The following is an 18,965-nucleotide window of genomic DNA, read 5'->3' on the forward strand; positions in this document are numbered from 1 at the left end:
AGCGTTTACATTTGTAGCTTATCTTGTTTGCTTTGTAATGTGTTTACTGTTTGCTTACCTGGATGAATCTGTGTGTATAGTGAGCATTCACTGACCTTACCTGGCTGAATCTGTGTGTATAGTGAGCATTCACTGACCATGCTAAGGAACTTCCTTCTTTTTCAACTGTCCTTCATTCACACCTTCTGCACAAAAGCTGGCGTTTTGGCAACACCAGGACGCAAACAAGCCAGATGCATGAGCAGTTACCACCCACTGTCCTATACCCAGTGGAACGGGCCAAAGACAGGTTACCACCCACTGTCCTATACCCAGTGGAACGGGCCAAAGACAGGTTACCACCCACTGTCCTATACCCAGTGGAACGGGCCAAAGACAGGTTACCACCCACTGTCCTATACCCAGTGGAACGGGCCAAAGACAGGTTACCACCCACTGTCCTATACCCAGTGGAACGGGCCAAAGACAGGTGTACAAAACAGCCTGCTGTGTGTGTGTGTGGGGGGGGGGGGGGGGATATAATTATATTTGACCAGGAACTGTGTCCAACAAGTCCAAGTCATCTTTATAATATATTCTAGTCTTGACATGCTTAGCCCTTATGTTTACTGATTCACTCTCATCTACGTAAACATATAGATAGACCTACTTGTGTAATCCATGATTAGTGCAGACTGTATGCCCAATGATAAGAGATGTATAACTGTTGAAGGACAACTAATCTACATGTGTAGACCATCATGTTTTATTGTGTGCTTATTCTTATCATTACAATTCCTTTCCATTCTTTTCTATATCTGTTTCAACTCATTATCTTGTGGTCACTTAATGTGAACAATACAATTCTTTATATACTTAATCAACTTCAGAACATGTCATGTGATACTGGTGTCATTGTTCTCTGAAGCTTGCCTCTCAACTGAATGGTCACTCAGTCAACACCATTCATTAGAGGAAAACTCAATTAATGGTGTCAGGGAACTTCCTTCTTTTCAACGGTCCTTCACGCTTTCTGCAAAAAGCTGGCGCATTGGCAACACCAGTACACAAACAGGCCAGATGCACCACCCACTTTCCTACCTAGTGGGACTTGCCAAAGACAGGTGCACAAAACAACCTTTTTGTGCATGCGTGTGTGTGTGTGTGTGTGTGTGTGTGTGTGTGTGTGTGTGTGTGTGTGCGTGCGTGCGTGCGTGCGTGCGTGCGTGCGGGGGCGATCTCAGGCTATTTGATCAGAAACGCTGTCCAACAGAAAAGTAATCTTTGTAGTTGCTATGTTATGTAACGGACCCCCAGGGAGGTTTTTCACGTCGTTCACTAATGTGTTATTTTGAAGGGCGTCCTGCCCAAAGTCAGGTATCAATGCTTTTATTTGAAGGGAATGTCCTGCCCAGAGGAACAAATCAGTAATTAGAAGGAAATCAAGTTGACCCGTGGTGCTGCCGCCCATCATGGTGCTGCAGATGACAGCATTACCAACTATGAAACAGCCACTGTGGTATCACTATGAGACACACAAAATGTGTGTTTGATACGGAAGGTTTGGTCAAGGCTTAAGGAAAGGAAGGTCAAATGCCAAACTAATCATGGAACAAATGGATGCCAAGCTCAACTGCTCAAGCCACTTTAGCACCCAGCTGGAAAGGGGACACGGTGAATTTCCTTTAATGTTTGTCAAACAACTTGCAATGATTAGGTTCTGATGTTATTATTGTGTTGGATATTACCGGAATTATGGTTTATTGTATTTCGATAATGTTGTTTTGAGGTATGCGTATGCACTGTCTTTTATTGGTTATTGGTTATGTAATTATGGTTCAATGGAACAGTTTGTTATGCTGATATTGAGATGTTGGATATGTTTATTGATATGCATTTTATGCCTAGTTTCTGGCAGTTCTACATTGATCTCTGAATAAAGCAACTTATTAATTTAAGCAAATCATCAGTTCAGTCTTCAACCTTTCATGGCCAGCTGGGTCCGCTACCCGATATATTCTAGTCTTGACTTGCTTACTTAGCTCTTATCTGTTTACTGATTCACTCTCATCTACGTAAGCATAGATGTAGGCCTTCTTGTGTGATCCATGGTTAGTGCAGACTGTATGCCCAATGATAAGAGATGGTACTGTTGAAGGACAACTAATCTACATTTGTAGACCATCATGTTTTATTGTGTACCTGTTCTTATCATTTCTATTCTTTTCAGGTCATTATCTTCTGGTCACTCAATGTGAACCATACAATTCTTTATATACTTAATCAACTTCAGAACATGTCATGTGACACTGCCTGGTGTCATCTTGTTCCCTGAGCTCGCCCCTCAACTCATTCATCACCATTAATTAGAGGAGAACTCATAGGCCCAAATCAAGGGCCTACTAGATTCATGGTTGCGGACACTTTTGTTTTCTCTGGAGTGGACCCTTCACTGTGTCTAAAGCATGGATATACTGTGTGATTTGTCCTGTTCTCTTCAGTTTTGTCCCCCTAATGGCAGTCTGAGTGGGCGTGTAATTGCGCTCTGAAAGTGCTCTGCTACGCCTCTCATTTTAATTATCCCGTACTGCCACTCCCTCCTCTGCTCCCTATTCAGCATAACCCTGACCCCTCCCCTGATGGTTGGGCTGGGTAATAAATGAATATTATGTTGATACCGTGTGATAGCCTATATCAGACTAGATATCAGCTGGAATTTTGAGATATAGAGGGTATGCTCATTTGTGCATGCATAAAGTGAATGGGAAATCGAGTGGCAAAGTGACTTGGCAAAGTGAGTTCAATGTCGTTTAATGCAATCAGATAGGACTTCTATTTGGATGTCTGGGCTATCAAGGCCAGAAAAGTAGTTTTTTGCCATTCAGTAAGCATTCCTGCATAACTTCCGGGTATGATGATGATGTCACTCGCATACCCTCTATTGTACTATTGTGACAGGCATACATGTTGTCTTATTTTATACTTTCAATAATGTTCTAAAATAATAACATTTTGTGACTAGTTCTAGGCTAGCTGTTCTCACTTGGATATTACATAGGCATTACTGATGATTATATATTGCCGTATTTGGTCAAAACTTTGACTCGTGCTATTTGATTTAGTTCATATTGCCCAGCCCTACCCTGAGGTAAACAATCTTCAACCTGGACTCCCCTAGTCTCGCATAGCCAGACTTTGAGAGAACTCAGAAAACGTAGTAGGCGGAGCGGGCAGTGCTATGAAACGTCTGGCTATGCGAGGAGACTATAGGACACGCCAAGGGGCTGCTGACACGCGTGGTGTGAGATGGCAAGAGCAGAACTGAGGCAGGAAGAGAGGAGCAATGAGGTGAAGCTGAGATAGGAGGACACTAGCAAGCCCCTTATACTCCAAATGGTCCGACAACAGCATCAATCACATCTCATGGCAAAATGTCAAAGTGTGTCATGGTAGACCTGAGATCATCAGGAAAGGGTTGCTATTAATACAGTGCCAAGGAAGCAGTTAGGGCTTAAGGGTCTTGCTCAGGGACGCATTTCGACACCTAGAATGGGTGTCTCTGAGATGTAGTGAAGTAGAAGTAAAAGTACTGAAAACTAGAATACCCCATACTTATTTTACACAACTGTTTGCGTTAATGTTTACATAAATGACGGGCAGTACTAAGCATTGTCTGTAACTGTGTTAGGACGCATGAGAGCCATAGAGTCACGCAGGGTTCACTACCACAGGTTATTTTACACTGCCGCTCGTTACCAGATCAAGAACAAAGACGTCTAGCCTAGGATACAACACAACCACAAACATTCTCCGCATTGTTATGTCTCGCAAGTGACAAACTGCACGCCTTGTCTGTGTACTGTACGCTCCCAACTCGATACATCATAATATATTCTTCATTTCTATGACACGAGTGAGTCATCCTGTGCATCAGATAGTCGAAGAAGGCATTTTACGCTGTAGCCCCGAACCCTGCAGCCAAACTGCATGCACGCACAGCCCTGCATGAACCCTGCAGCCAAACTGCATGCACGCACAGAACCCTGCAGCCAAACTGCATGCACGCACAGAACCCTGCAGCCAAACTGCATGCACGCACAGAACCCTGCAGCCAAACTGCATGCACGCCAAACTGCATGCACGCACAGAACCCTGCAGCCAAACTGCATGCACGCACAGTGAAGAAGCATGAAAATCTGTGGCACACAGGCTGTCTGCTGAGGCCGTGTTGCTGTTGTGTGTCTTTAATGTGCATGTGGCTGCGTGTTTTTCTGCCTTAGGATCCAGGGCTCCATTCATCTGTTTTAACACCAGCATGGGAACACCATTGATTGTTACCCACAGTCACTTCCCAGAGGCAGAGAATCCATGTTCAGAAAGCCGATGAGAATGTGTGTACACACACATGACTGTATGTAAATCAAATGCAGAATCGTTATTTCTGAGAACCATGGGATGACTCATATGAACGGCCTCATTCACGGGGTGTGGTGGTAAATGTTGTCCTCGGTCATGAGATCGCTGCAGTGCTCTATCTGGGAGAAGAGGAAAAGGCAATGAGAAGAGAGGGCAGCCCTTCACTGCCCTTCTGCCCCGTTATCTCTGTTATGTGCCTCAGTGAGAGTGAAGAGAGGGCAGCCCTTCACTGCCCTTCTGCACCGTTATCTCTGTTCTGTGCCTCAGTGCCGACAAACTGATAGCCCTCACCAACCCCAAACAAGGAAAACCTGATTGCCGGTGTCTCTTTTCCAAAAATAGCCGATCTACAAGCTATTAGAGATCTACTATTTGTAGATTTGCTATTCCCATGGCCCAAACACAGCAGCTTTGTCTGCAACCACAATAAATCTGAACTTAACTTTTTATTAACTGTTTTTATTCTGTGAGACTATTAAGGAACACATCAGTGAAAATGCAACAGGAGAACTTCTCTTATTTTATTTTCATTTCTAAAAAGCAAAAAAAGTACGTCTCAGTATGTCTGGGACATTACTTGGCAAGTTTACACAGAGCAGGAAAGAAATTTTTCAGCCGAGTTTTTTTTAATTTCATTTTCCTCTCCCCCGGTCTCTGACTCTTTCTCTCTTTCTTTTAAATGTGCCCCCCCCCCCCCCCCCACCCCCACCCAGTGGAATTCTCCTAAAAGCTCCACAATGTGAGATATCGCAGGCCTCCATCTCATATCTCCAGGCTGCCCTGCCTCTCGAGTCTCGACGGTACGAGTCACAGAGCGACACAGAAACAACCACCCTTCACACTCTCCGTCTCTCTCCTCTCTCTGCACTTCCCCTTCATCCCCTAAAAGAGTCAAAGAGTGGGTAAAACATTGACCCAAGTGGACCCGTAGAGTGGCTCCACAATCCACACACACTCAAATTAGGGCTAAATCAGCGCTGAGGATTTCACTGTGTGTTAGCTTTTTTTTTCTTCTTGTGTTTTCAACATAACAGAGCTTCCACTGTACTTTCCTCCTCCCTTGCGTTTCAACTCCTCCATCCTCAGCCCACGCACACTGCTCCCCTGAGCACAGTGAGCGCCGTGCAACAGTATGTCAAGAGTGAAATCACTGCCAGCATGCGTCAGCCGCCCTCTCTTTCACTTCACTACTGGCCATTTCCCTTGTTTAGAAAAGCACTGCTAAAGAGCTGTGAAGTGAACAGCCAGTCAATTGGAGAGTGCAGAGATGAGATAAGGGACTGTCTGGGAGTGATTATTATGTTAGTATTATTCTCTGCTTGGTAAATACTTGTTTACTGACGTACTCGGTAAAGAAGTTCCTTATTAAGCATGCAGTCAGCCACTTTACTCTTCAGCCTGTGGCTTCCTATACCATTTAGTGTATTTACAGTACATGTAAATATGGTTAGTGAATGAGTAACCATATTTTTTGCCGCAGCATCTTCCTTGCTCTTTGTCCGTTTTTATGGTAATTTCACCATGATGCTCGGAGCGTCATTAAAAGCTTGTGTAAGCCGCTGGATATTTAGGGGAGTGGGTGTCCCCAATACGCAGGGTTTAATAATCATATAATTAGGGATTACCCTTTCACTCGTCAGACACTGACAGTTTGAGCACAGCGTCTTCTGGGGGCCTGTCGACACAGTTCAGTCAGAAAGGCAAAGCTTTTTCATTGTCATTGTCTTGTTCTCGCTCTTCATGTCTGTCCCTCTTCTTCGGTCGGTGATCATCAACACAGTCCGTCTGCGTGACTTTGCTGTGCTTTATTTACGGCAGCTGTGTATGTGCTGCGAAGCTGTTAGAGGGAAAGTGAGAGGAGCTGTGGACAAAAGACTGTATGAAGGCGGAAACCATTGAGCCTCAGGAGAAGTAACCCATGACCAGCAGGCATTAGCCCACCCCACCACCACAATCTTCCCCCACGGAGGTTTGAGGGTGGGGGCTGGGACTGTCCTCAGATGGTGGCGGTAATTAATGTAATGTATTCAAGTAACCTCAAACTGTTCCTGTTCTGCATAATACCGTAGGTACGTTCTCATCATGCTTCTTGAGTCACATCTTCCTTACTCAAACAACTCCTCCTCCCTCATGCAGTATTTTAAACATCACTACTGAGATCAAAAGACATGGCCACAAAAGAGGTGATTAAAAACACATCGGCCGGGTAGGATTTATTTAGAACACATCTGAGGCAGTCGTGCTCTTATAAATGCCCTATTAAAGACCTCATTATGGCATATTCTGTAGGAAAAGATCTATTCTGGATTATAGAATCTCTGCAGAAACAGTACACGCTATATGGTTAGGCCCATTTCCTCATATCCATTTACTATGGTTACAACACTAAAGCAGCACAGGGGAACAGGACAGAGGAACTGTCTCTAAGCATGGTTATTAGGGACAGTAGTGTCAACTTTCTCCGCTGGTATAGGGCCATGGTTTCTATGGTTTCTGTCAAAATCAAAAAGAGGAAAATGGGGGAAAAGTATAACAATAGAGTGTACAATCTTATAGGACTAAACTTGGATGCTAATATGTGCTGGGTTTACCTACAGTATAGCCTCTGGCTATAAGAGAGATTGATTATATAGTTTTCTATACATACATTCTAACTTCATCTGAGAACTAGTAGTAGGCCTATGTGTGTGCGTGCGTGTGCGTCGCGCGTATATACTGTATTTCCTAAGCCACACTTTCATCATGGCCTCTCCGTGTAGGCTAGGCAGTTTTACAAAATCACAAAGCACTCAGAGCTATACGTAAGTCAGAGAACAGCATAGTGTGAAATCCCTACTGACATCTGCTCTGTAGTAGCAGCAGAAATCTCCTCCCAGATTGTGCGCGTAGGCGCGTACCACACACCAAAAGGCTATGACTATTTTCAGGTCTGCTTGTGTTCAGGTACGCTCGTTTCACCTACTAAAATTTGATTTGAAATTTGAACTAGCAGATCTACAAGCTCATAGCGCACCACCGAGTGGCGCGCTACGAGCTTGTAGGTCTGCTATTTGTTCCACGTGAGCCAAGACTGGGTGTTGGCTCCTGTGCACCAGCAAAGAGTGACACTCCTCTGCTTTGCTGGATTACAGCTGGTAGGGCTGGACAATAAATAAGCAACCAGTACTATGGAAACCAGCCCAAAGGCCTGACTAGGCTATTTTCAAAACAATCATGTAAAAGAAATGTGACAAATTGTGGAATATTCTTTGAAACACACACACATCTTGTATGGGGGTCCCTGGCACAAAATATTTCTAGATGTAGGGTTAGTTAGATAAGGTCCTTGACATGAGAATTTGTGAGAATCACTGGTTTAAACAGAAACAAGCCCAAATAAGCGACTACACTTTAGGAATAAGCCTGAAAAACCGCAACCCGCAACTACAATTATTTACACGCAATTTTACAGAAAAATAAGCCCAAAGTCGCCTATAATAAGCGGACATGGCAACACTGGGCTGGACCTCAACCACCCAGACTAGACTACTGCTAGGGAGGAGTGGATCATTCTACCCAGACTAGACTACTGCTAGGGAGGAGTGGATCATTCTACCCAGACTAGACTACTGCTAGGGAGGAGTGGATCATTCTACCCAGACTAGACTACTGCTAGGGAGGAGTGGATCATTCTACCCAGACTAGACTACTGCTAGGGAGGAGTGGGTCATTCTACCCAGACTAGACTACTGCTAGGGAGGAGTGGGTCATTCTCATGCTGAGTGGGCGGCCTGAGGAGTGTCCGTTTCAGGTTTCGGCTGACCTGCAGTGGTCGCTTCACACCTTCCCATGTCCTATACATACGACACAATGAGGTATCCCCCTAATGAAAGCCTTCCCATGTCCTATACATACGATACAATGAGGTATCCCCCTAATGAAAGCCTTTCCATCCTTAGTCACTTCTCTTTTGTCCCCGGCTCCCTGCTCCCATTCTGCTCTGTCTCCAGAACTTGAACTCCACCCCTTCTCATGTTCTGTTGCCTGGTTAAAGATATCGTGAGAGAGCACAGTGTACATATGAGTGAGTGAGTGTGTGCTTGTTGCGCCAGAGTGTCACTGAGTGAATGTAAGACATCACAGCATAATGCAGCACGCCATGCGTGTGTGTGCAGCATGTGTGTGCAGCATGTGTGTGTGCGTGCGTGCGTGAGTGCCTGTGTGTTTGTTGCAGGACGCTTGTGTGACAATAGATAATCATCACAGTACACGCTGGTTCATATCATGTTTACTAAAATCTTTAATGAATGAGAATGTAGACCAACAGACAGACGCACCGCAAAAGGTCAAAAGGTAGTCTAGGCGTAATGCACAACAAAAACTCTAACTAACAATAGAACACACACAGGAGTGCAATGCCGACCTGATTGCCTCTAGTACTGATAAGATGCTGAAGATTAATTGATAGAGGTTCCTCCGTCTGCCGCTGTTACAATTATAAAAAAAAGAAAAGGCCAGACTTCTGGAGAAAACACAGGCCCATCTAACGGAAATCTGTTGTTGGAGAAAAGCATGGTTGCCTAGAGAAGAAACATTGTTGTGTCCACATTCACAACAGTTGTTCCTTTGAGCTTTGGACACATTTCGGCTGCATTTTCTTCCAACCAAATGTATTGTGTGAAAAAGAACTGTGATTTCACCATCCACAGACCTCTCTGATACATAGAAGGTTTACCACCAGAGTGTAAAGTATCCACAATAAAATAATCTGCACTCTGTAAAGGCGCCACATATAAAGACTGTGGTACCTCAGGAGGTTGTAGAGTTACAGGATTGTGTGTCTGTTTTACTTCTTACAACAGCACTGAGCTCAGTTTCTTTTGACGACAGTTCAACGCTAATTCAACGCTAGGTTCCTCTGTCAAGGGATATTTTCTGATCCAACAACCAGACAGATCTTAAAATACTCGATCTTACTACGAGGCAACTGCTACTTGACATTGACCAAGGCAGAGCCGGTCTCTAAATGGACATTTGAGCAGTCACATTTACTTTACGCAAACAGCATCCACATGCATTTTATCTTGTCTGTTTCAGCAAAGTTGTCTGACTCTTGAACTGCACTGTGAACCCAGCGTCGTTCAAGCTGGATATTCCATCATGTTTTTAGACAACTCAAATGGAGGTCAACAGATCAACCAGCTATTTCTGACAAAACAGGATACACAATAAAATCCAGAGTGTTCATTAAAGTCTGACAGTATAAAGTAACCTGTGTGGGTTCAAACGTATACTGTCAGATGTAAATGAACACTTAGGATTTAGATGTACGACGGATCCATCTATCTTTTCAAGCCTGTCTGCCATTAGATCATCTCAGATGGTTTGCTGAGAGGACAGGCAGACTCTCCAGTCTTAAATTCCAAGCTATATAAGCTGCTTGGACACGCCCCCCAGACACCATCTAAGCCCCACTGACTGGATGGGGCAAGAAGACAAAACCCAAGAAGACCCGCTCGCTGCATCTGGCTTCTCTTCTCCCTGATTCTGCTGTGAAGGAGGAGGGGAGGGGGGTGTTGAAGTAATGCTGGTGGTGAGCTTTCCAGCTGCACAAACAAAGCCAAAGAGCATAACAATGGCTGCCAGGACAGAGAATAAGGAGGCCACAGCATCTCCACATGTGTACCTGTTCCAAGATCAGGGCAGGGAGAGCACACTCAGGATTGACCAGACGTCAGGAAACCACGACACGACCGCACTGATTAAGCGCGCCGCTGTAGCAGACAGCAGGGAGCTTGTTCCGCTCCCATCCATAAATCACGCTGAGCAGCAACCTATGCAGAGTGAGAAAAGTGTTGCTTTGCTGCGCCCGTCCCAAAAGCCACAGCACAAACCCATAAAAACCTCATGTTAAATTCCCATGTCATTGTTTCTGAAAGATCTGTAACGTGCATGTCTGTGGGCATGGATACGTGATGAAAAATGCCACTTTGAGGTCCAAAAACCCCATTCAGTAGGACTAAACTCAACTAGACTCACAGCATATAGTTAGAATTATTGGTCCATGTTCAAAATGTAATAAGCAGCCGAGTGGCGTTTATCAGCATGCGAACACACCCCCCCCTTCTCTCTGCACACAGCGTCAGGAAATGGTGGCATGCTGCTACACGCATTCGTTTCTGGCCATGGGGGGTCTTAATAGTTTGGAAGGCATGTACAGTAACAGGAGCTTTTAAAGCGGATGGATTTTTTTCCCCCTTCTCTTCGTGATAGATGGAAATATTTCAAACAGTAAAATCCAGAGTGTGGATTTAACTCTGTTCTTACACTCTCAGCGTTAAATAGATGGATAGAACCTTTGATACATAAATTGGACATTTCGCCAAATATCAACTTATGCACACGGTTGCAAAGTAATCTGAAGAGCGATGACAGCCTTGCCTTGCACACTGGAGATTAACATACATATTAAATAGTGTATCCAGAGAGTACAAGCTCAACATTCTCTCTCTACTTCTCCCTCTCCTCCTTTCATTCTCACTACAGTACGTCTGTGCCGGTGCCTGTGCCTGTGCGTCGTGAAGACTTACAACAGCCTAGAAGTGTTTACGGATACGGACAGGGGAAGACAGAGGAGTAGTCCATATTTATTTCTCCCATCAGAGTCACTGCCAGTTCTTGGCCGTGATTCTGAGAAGCTGCATGCTGTCGGCTATGCTGTATGTTGCGACTTGCACTTCTGACTTCTAGCAGCTTGCGAACAGAAGGCGTTTATTTTGCTCCAGCTGCCACACCCAAGAAAGTGTTTTTTTTTTTTTTTTGTTCGGGCAAAGGAGGAAACACCAGTTAGGACTCACGAGCTTGTGAAGCCCACATGGCCGTGGCACCACAAAGCACTATTAATATCACAGAGCAAAGGCCCAGCAGCACTTTCTAAACACATTTCCTACATTGATCTCTGTGATCTGCCGGGGGTTTTATAGCTATTCTTTCCCGAATCCTATATGTATTGACCTATTCATTCTGACTGGTTTCATTTAACCAGGTGAAAGTCGTGTCGCCTTGGGCAGGGAACCTTTTCTCTGATCTCTCCTTGTTTCTTAGCCCTCTAAACTAAAGTGGCTGTGTGTAGACAACAAAAGAGATGTTGCTGTCCCCGAGGAAGAAAACCTCTCACTGCTTCCTATTAGGGCCTCTCCCAGGCCTACACTGAAACCCGAGCATCCTCAGGGATCACCACACCCCACCCCACCAACGCATCCCTCCCCCCTACCCCCACCCCACCGACGCATCCCTCCCCCCTACCCCCACCCCACCAACGCATCCCTCCCCCCTACCCCCACCCCACCGACGCATCCCTCCCCCCTACCCCCACGTGACCTGGTCCCGAAAGAAAAAAGAATCCCTCACTTCCAGTTCCCACCACTGAATTATCACGCATTTATTTTTCCATCTGTTCCACTTATACATCTATTTATTTATCCATCCACTTCACTTATACATCTATTTCTTTATCCATCCCATCTATTTGTCTTGGTCCCTCGTGCGCCCCTCTGCGCACGAGGAGGGATGCAGGGAAGAAGTGTCGGGTTACAGCAGTTGCTGCTGGGCCACATCTGGGTGCTATGGAGGAGGGGGTGGGCTACTGAACGCTGAGTGCGCTGGCTGGCTGGCTGGGTGGGCACCGGAGAGCTGTGCGGGCAACTCCTATGAGTGTGATGTCATCACGGTCTGCTGGCCTGGGTCCTTCTCCCTGCACTCTGACATCATGGATTCTAAAGTCCCTCTCTATAAGGTCTGGTAAGTCCAAGAGCATGTGTGAGTCCCTGATTCTCCCCAGAGCCTGTGGAGCGTCTAAGTCGACGCGCCACCATTGACACTGTTAACAGCAACACTCCAGGTCGCTCTCCACTGAGCCAAGGATGGAGTGTGCTGCAAACATTGTGAGAAGAAGCCTGGCAGCGGTCAGCGGCGGTGGCGTGGTGGGCTTTTGTTCTGGTCTAATCAGCCATGAGGTCACATGGCCCCAGTGCAGACGGCAGGCCTGCAGGCCGGCCATATCACGTTATGTGTGCAGCCAGCGCACAGCAGCCGGTCAGCACATACATACATACACGTACACGCGCGCTCGCGCGCACACACACACACACACACACACACACACACACACACACACGCAGCACCTGAACCTGTAGCCAGGCACCCACAAGTCCCTAAACAAGTTGCGACCCTCATGCTCTCTCAACATCCCCACCATTAAAACCTCCTGGCCTCTTTCACACGGTGATGACACAACAACATCACCTATACGGTTGCTGACCACACTTCCTCCTCACAAAACACTGTCAACGATGTTATCACAAAGTCATCTTTGCTAGTGTTTATCTAGTGGATGTCGCGGCTTTCAAGTCAATGCCTTTGAGGAATCCGTTTCCACAAAATCACCACCAGGCAGCAGCAATGCAAAAGAGTTATGTCATCATCATGAGCTTTTCTCATTTTAAGAGAAGCCATTAATGAGCACCACACCGACCATGTACCCACCGCAGAAGAGAGGATGATGGATTGAGGGTTGTTTTTATCTGGGTAATAAACATTTGGTCCCTCAACCTTATCATTTGATGTATATCTCACTGTGATTTCAGTATACTCTTCCAACAAGGCGCTTTGTGGCCGCATGGAATAAGCATTATACGAGAGGTGCACCAACTAACTCCCTCGTTCATCTAGGAAGAAATCTGGATAATGTACTTGTACCATACATGCCTACTTTTACTGATGCTTTCTAAATACTTGATAGATTTAACCGGACGTTTTTACAGCATGATTATATAGGCAGTCTATTAGTGGGCTTGTCATTACTGCACCTTCTATATCGCACAGGATTCTTTGCAATCAAAGAACATTCAAAGTTGCAGTACAGTTATTTATTCTCTCTCTCTCTCTCTCTCTAGCTCTCTCTCTCTTTCTAAAATTGCTTGCAATTTTAAATGTCTGCGGCCTGGCTCTGGGGAGGGTAACTCCAAACCGAGAGATTAACTCCAGTGGATGGGATAATGGGAGCTTTTCTCTTATTAATACATCCTTTGAGCACAATGCCTCGGTTGGAGTGACGGATGAACAAGCCCCAAAAACATCGGAGGGGGGGGCGACACAGCAGGCACTGCGACGGGCCACCAGAAGCGGTGGACCCCCCTATAGAGGACGCGCATATACCCTCCGTGGAGCTAATATATTACAGTACACTTTCCCATGATGCCGTGTGTACTCCCGTGGAGCCCTCCGCCAAATGACACGGACGGCGTGTTAATATTTAAACACAGCGTAATTCATTAATACACGACACAGACTTCCACAAACACAGCTGTCACAGTCAGCGACTGCGAGTCCAAAACCCCAGGCTGAGGTTGGCTGCCGGTCACACAGCGATACATACTCACACAATGTGTCACCAAATGACACTCGGGGAGTATCGTGTTTAGCAACAATGTCTGTATTTATTTTGAGATTACATGCATGGCATTAGGCTACAATGGATCTACTTGGAATGTATTGATCAACGCGTTGAGTAACTGATCTTTGATTGAGGAACACTTCTCTCCGGATGCACTACTATCTCTCTCCTTGACGCAAAACGTGTATATATAGCCTACACACGTAGGCTAGCATAAATTGTGCATGAATGATTGTACTGTATAAAAAAAATTATGTTTTAATTATGCGACATATACACCATTAATCACCATTCTTGTTTTGTTCGCTGCAGTCACTCGGACCTGCGGCCGAAACATTTACATGATCGCAACATTCCGAGTGTTATTTTATCATTTTAGGCTAACTTACCCCATGTGAGTGATCGTAGAAAAGACCGTCTGTGTGAGGTTTGTCCTTAAATGTTCTACCATGTGGTCACCGGTTCCACCGTGGCTCTTGTGTACCCGTTCCTTCAGTGAAAGACAATAATAAGCAATGATGATGACAGTCAAAACTTTCCAAGAGGACTGGGTAATGTTCCTTGCCTAGTCACTGGTAAATCCATACTGTATACTGGAGTCACCGAATTAGCAAATGCGACTCTTCTTGCAAAGAAAGAGCTGATAATTCCCGAAGCGTTAAGAGCATTAAAGACAATGACTTGAGACTTTTAAAGAACTTTCTCTTTTGTCTCTCTTCTTATTCCAAGCGTCCGTCTGTGATTGTCCGCTGCGCTGCTATTCTGAGAACAACAGCTCCACGGGCTACGGGTCCGGGGAGTCAGGGGCGCGCGCACATTACGCGGTCACACACACACACACACACACACACACACACACACACACACACGTACACAAACATACGCGCACGTTCACAGCCTCTCTCTCTCTTTCTCACACACACACACACACACACACACACACACACGCACGCGCGCACACAGTCACACAGTCACACACAAACACATTTCCACACTGGAAATCGGTGCTGTGAGCCCAGGTTTATTTGGCCGTCCACGGCACAGACGTGTCAGAAGTGTCGAAATGGTCGGACTCATCCAGCTCTTTAGATTTGTGGATAGGTCTAATTTGAAAATATATCTCTATTTCTGATCTATTTTCCGCTCTCAAGGATAGAAATGAAGTCCAGATGTTTTCATCCTCTCTGTTCCACCTCCTCGCTCTAAGTAGATCCCAGGATGGTCCTTATATGTTATTCCAAACTCCTCAGTTTCTTTAAGAGATTAATTATCTCAAACTAATATCCATGTGTTTTATTCTACAGTATAGCTGCCTGCAATGGAGGTATAGGCTATATAGATTTTCAAACCACTGTTAAATCTATTATATTGCAAGACTTATGCAAGCTTTCTTTCTTTCTTTCTTTCTTTCTTTCTTTCTTTCTTTCTTTCTTTCTTTCTTTCTTTCTTTCTTTCTTTCTTTCTTTCTTTCTTTCTTTCTTCTGGTGATTATTGATTCTAGTCTATACTTTTTTTTTTCCTTTAATTTTTATCCCACGATTTTGCAATCCATTTTTTTTCACCCAGTGTCAATTATCTAATGTAATCCTGGGCGCTACACTTCTTCTGCCAACCTGGGGGGGGGGGGGGGGCAGCGGACTGACCTCATGCTTCCTTCTATGCATGAGGAGTCCAAGCTGCTTCTTTTCACCTGACAGGGGGGAGTTTCCTTGGCCGGACATATAGCGTGTGGAAGGAACACGTTATTCCAACCAGTTCCTTTCCCCTCCATCAGGCGCCCCGGCTGGCCAGGGGGAGGTAGTTTAGAGACCAGGATTACTGCATGTTTTTTGTGAAGGTTCCTACCCTAGGGGACACGGGGAGAACATGTGAGGGTTCCTACCCTAGGGGACATGGGGAGAACATGTGAGGGTTCCTACCCTAGGGGACACGGGGAGAACATGTGAGGGTTCCTACCCTAGGGGACATGGGGAGAACATGTGAGGGTTCCTACCCTAGGGGACATGGGGAGAACATGTGAGGGTTCCTACCCTAGGGGACACGGGGAGAACATGTGAGGGTTCCTACCCTAGGGGACATGGGGAGAACATGTGAGGGTTCCTACCCTAGGGGACACGGGGAGAACATGTGAGGGTTCTAGGGGACACGGGGAGAACATGTGAGGGTTCCTATACCCTAGGGGACACGGGGAGAACATGTGAGGGTTCCTACCCTAGGGAACACGGGGAGAACATGTGAGGGTACCTACCCTAGGGGACACGGGGAGAACATGTGAGGGTACCTACCCTAGGGGACACGGGGAGAACATGTGAGGGTACCTACCCTAGGGGACACGGGGAGAACATGTGAGGGTACCTACCCTAGGGGACACGGGGAGAACATGTGAGGGTACCTACCCTAGGGGACACGGGGAGAACATGTGAGGGTACCTACCCTAGGGGACACGGGGGGAACATGCAAACTCCACACAGAGACACTATATCTATACTTTTCACATTATTTGGATGGTGGTCTTTGGCCTGTGTTAAGGACGTGTGTGGCTGGTTGTCAACAGACCCATATACATAGAAAAGGACAGGTTGTGTTGTGTTTCTTAAGCAAGGTGAACAACTCATCAGCCACCTCACCACATGGAAACTTCAAGTCACGAAGCTATGATCTAATATAACTGTGATAAATATCAGTTACTTTTTGTCGTGACGACGTGTAATTACATTCAACAACATCACCGCTTCTGACAAAGTGGGTTGTTTTCATCCCTTGCACAGAATATTATACAATGGCTATTATAAGAAAAGAAAATGCAGGTCAGCTAAGGCTTAAGTATAAGGCTATGCTTTTTTGTGGGTCTATCCTTGCTGTGAATGGGGGGATGGGCAGATTTATTTATTTTTGATGACAGCAGGCAAAACATTCTTAAATCTATCACTTTTAGGGTTTCAGTGTAGGCCTGGGCGAAAGTCATCGAATGACTAGCATTGAAAACTGAGTGTGGTGATGCAAGAGGTTGTTGTTGTTTTGACTTTTTACAGTCATTAGGAAATTATAAGCTCACCAGCTCAAAATAAACATGTATTGCTCTTTAAGTATACATGATGTGTAGTATAGGCTACGTTTTAACTTTATCATGAATATTATTTTAAAAGTCAGGGAACCAGCACCTGAGCACACGTGACGCAGCACCTTTATAGTCAGTGCATTGCGGCAATTGAACAATCTCAAATACGACAATGATGCAATCTGACGACGTCTGTCATGTCTTCCCGTTAAACTGACACACCATTTCAAAGGTGCACCTAGCCTCTTCAAAAGAGCTCATCTATTACCATGACTTCTGTCACGTCTACGTAAATGGAGTCCAGTCAGTGATGGGGGAGTAGAGATTGGGTAATCTCCTCCCATGGTGCTCATCTCTGCCCTTCTCCTATATACCATCTGCTGCAAGCATGTGTGACGTGCGTTCACTCGGAAAAAGGAAGCAATTGTGAAATCCTCATAAAACTTTGCAGTGTTTCGTTTTCACGACCAATTTGATTTTAATCTTGTGTTTGTGTGTGTGTGTGTGTGTGTGTGTACAATTTACAATTACAATTTAGGCATTTAGCAGACGCTCTTAATCCAGAGCGACTTACATTTAAGCAAGAACAAAAGCATGGGAATACATCACATAAAAGCATTTATCATGAAACATGCGTAAGCTAAGAAAGTAACAGTGTGTGTGTGTGTGTGTGTGTGTGTGTGTGTTTGTGTGTGTGTGTGTGTGTGTGTGTGTGTGTGTGTGTGTGTGTGTGTGTGTGTGTGTGTGTGTGTGTGTGTGTGTGTGTGTGTGTGTGTGTGTGTGTGTGTGTGTGTGTGTGTGTGTGTGTGTGTGTGTGTGTGTGTGTGTGTCTTTTATGCACATTACAGGCCTTTATATTTCCTCCGTCTTATCTGTGCCATTGATCACTTGACAGTCGGGGGTGTCGAATGGATGCTGTGTGTCATCTGGGATGTCTGGCAGACAGGCTTTACGGACCGACTGCTCATTGTCAGCGAGCGGGTTTATGATGAGATGTGTTTAGGGGTCTGCAGCAGCAGCAACGCTCCACTTAGGAACCCCATCACTGTGTCTCCCACTTAGTTTAGGGGAGGGGTCAAGAGCCCTGACCTCACTTCCTGCAGGGGCTCCTCATAAGCATTCCATTGTCTGTGAGAATGCACACGGGCTCAGGGGACTCCCACATCTGGCAGCTGTTATTAGCTGCCTCTCTCTTAGCCCCTCCCCCCCCCCCCCCCCCCCCCAGCAAGACCAGGGTGAGGGTGTGTGGCTGCATGGTGAATGTGATTAACACTGTAGATATTGCCATGATATTGGTGGTCGTATGGGTGGGGGTGACCCGAGATCAGATTCATACGAGTTTTCCACTGGAAACACACTGGTCTGATGAACCCATTCTGACCTGAGATCAGATTATAAAAATGTCAGTCGTTCTTCGATTTAAAAAAAATAGCAGACCTACAAGCTCGTATCGCGCCACTCGGTGGCGCGATATGAGCTTGTAGATCTGCTATTTTTCAATAGCTAAAGCATAACATGATGCTGACACCAAAATGGGTGCCCGTTCAGAATGGGTTAAGCACTTAAACCTCTATATACTTCTTCATACAACAAATAGTGAAAATAGCAGCAGAAGGAGGAGAGCTAGGACACTGGAGCAAGATTCAGAGTCATGACTCTGATGAAGACCGTATAGGTCGAAACGTTAGTCGTTTTGTATACTGGCACCTAATAAAAAGGCTTAAAATGTCTGTGTTGCTCCAATTAAATTGTCCTCTCCTCATTCTGCAACATGTGTCCTTGCAGGCTTGAAGTGCGTTGGTAGACTCCCTTTGTAATGAAAATAGCAGCTTGCGTTGTGAGCTTGTAGGCAAATGTATCTTTTGTTGAATAAAAAGTGACAGTTTTGTCGAATTTTGTCAACATTTCCTGAAATAATGAGGCGAGTGTTTAATGTAAGCTAGTTAACATTTTTTATTTATTAAATTGTTAAATTGTGATGGTATCAAAGAACCTAAACATACCAGACATACATTTCCCAAAAATGCATGGATTTAATTTATTCTGACCAGAAGCAGGTTTACATACAGTATCACCAGT

General features: G+C 45.4%; 1 protein-coding gene across 1 annotated transcript in view; it reads right to left on the reverse strand.

Annotated features, from left to right (window-relative positions):
* s1pr2 (sphingosine-1-phosphate receptor 2) overlaps positions 1 to 14,875 on the reverse strand; it is a 22,608-nt gene extending 7,733 nt beyond the window's left edge. Inside the window, exon 1 of the mRNA XM_083779935.1 lies at positions 14,218 to 14,875. The gene's annotated coding sequence lies outside the window, so the exon portion shown is untranslated. The remainder of the gene's footprint in view (positions 1 to 14,217) is intronic.
* Between the last annotated feature and the right edge of the window lie 4,090 nt (positions 14,876 to 18,965).

Source organism: Protomyctophum parallelum (assembly GCF_964188405.1).
Source record: "Protomyctophum parallelum genome assembly, chromosome: 13".
Lineage (NCBI taxonomy): Eukaryota > Metazoa > Chordata > Actinopteri > Myctophiformes > Myctophidae > Protomyctophum > Protomyctophum parallelum.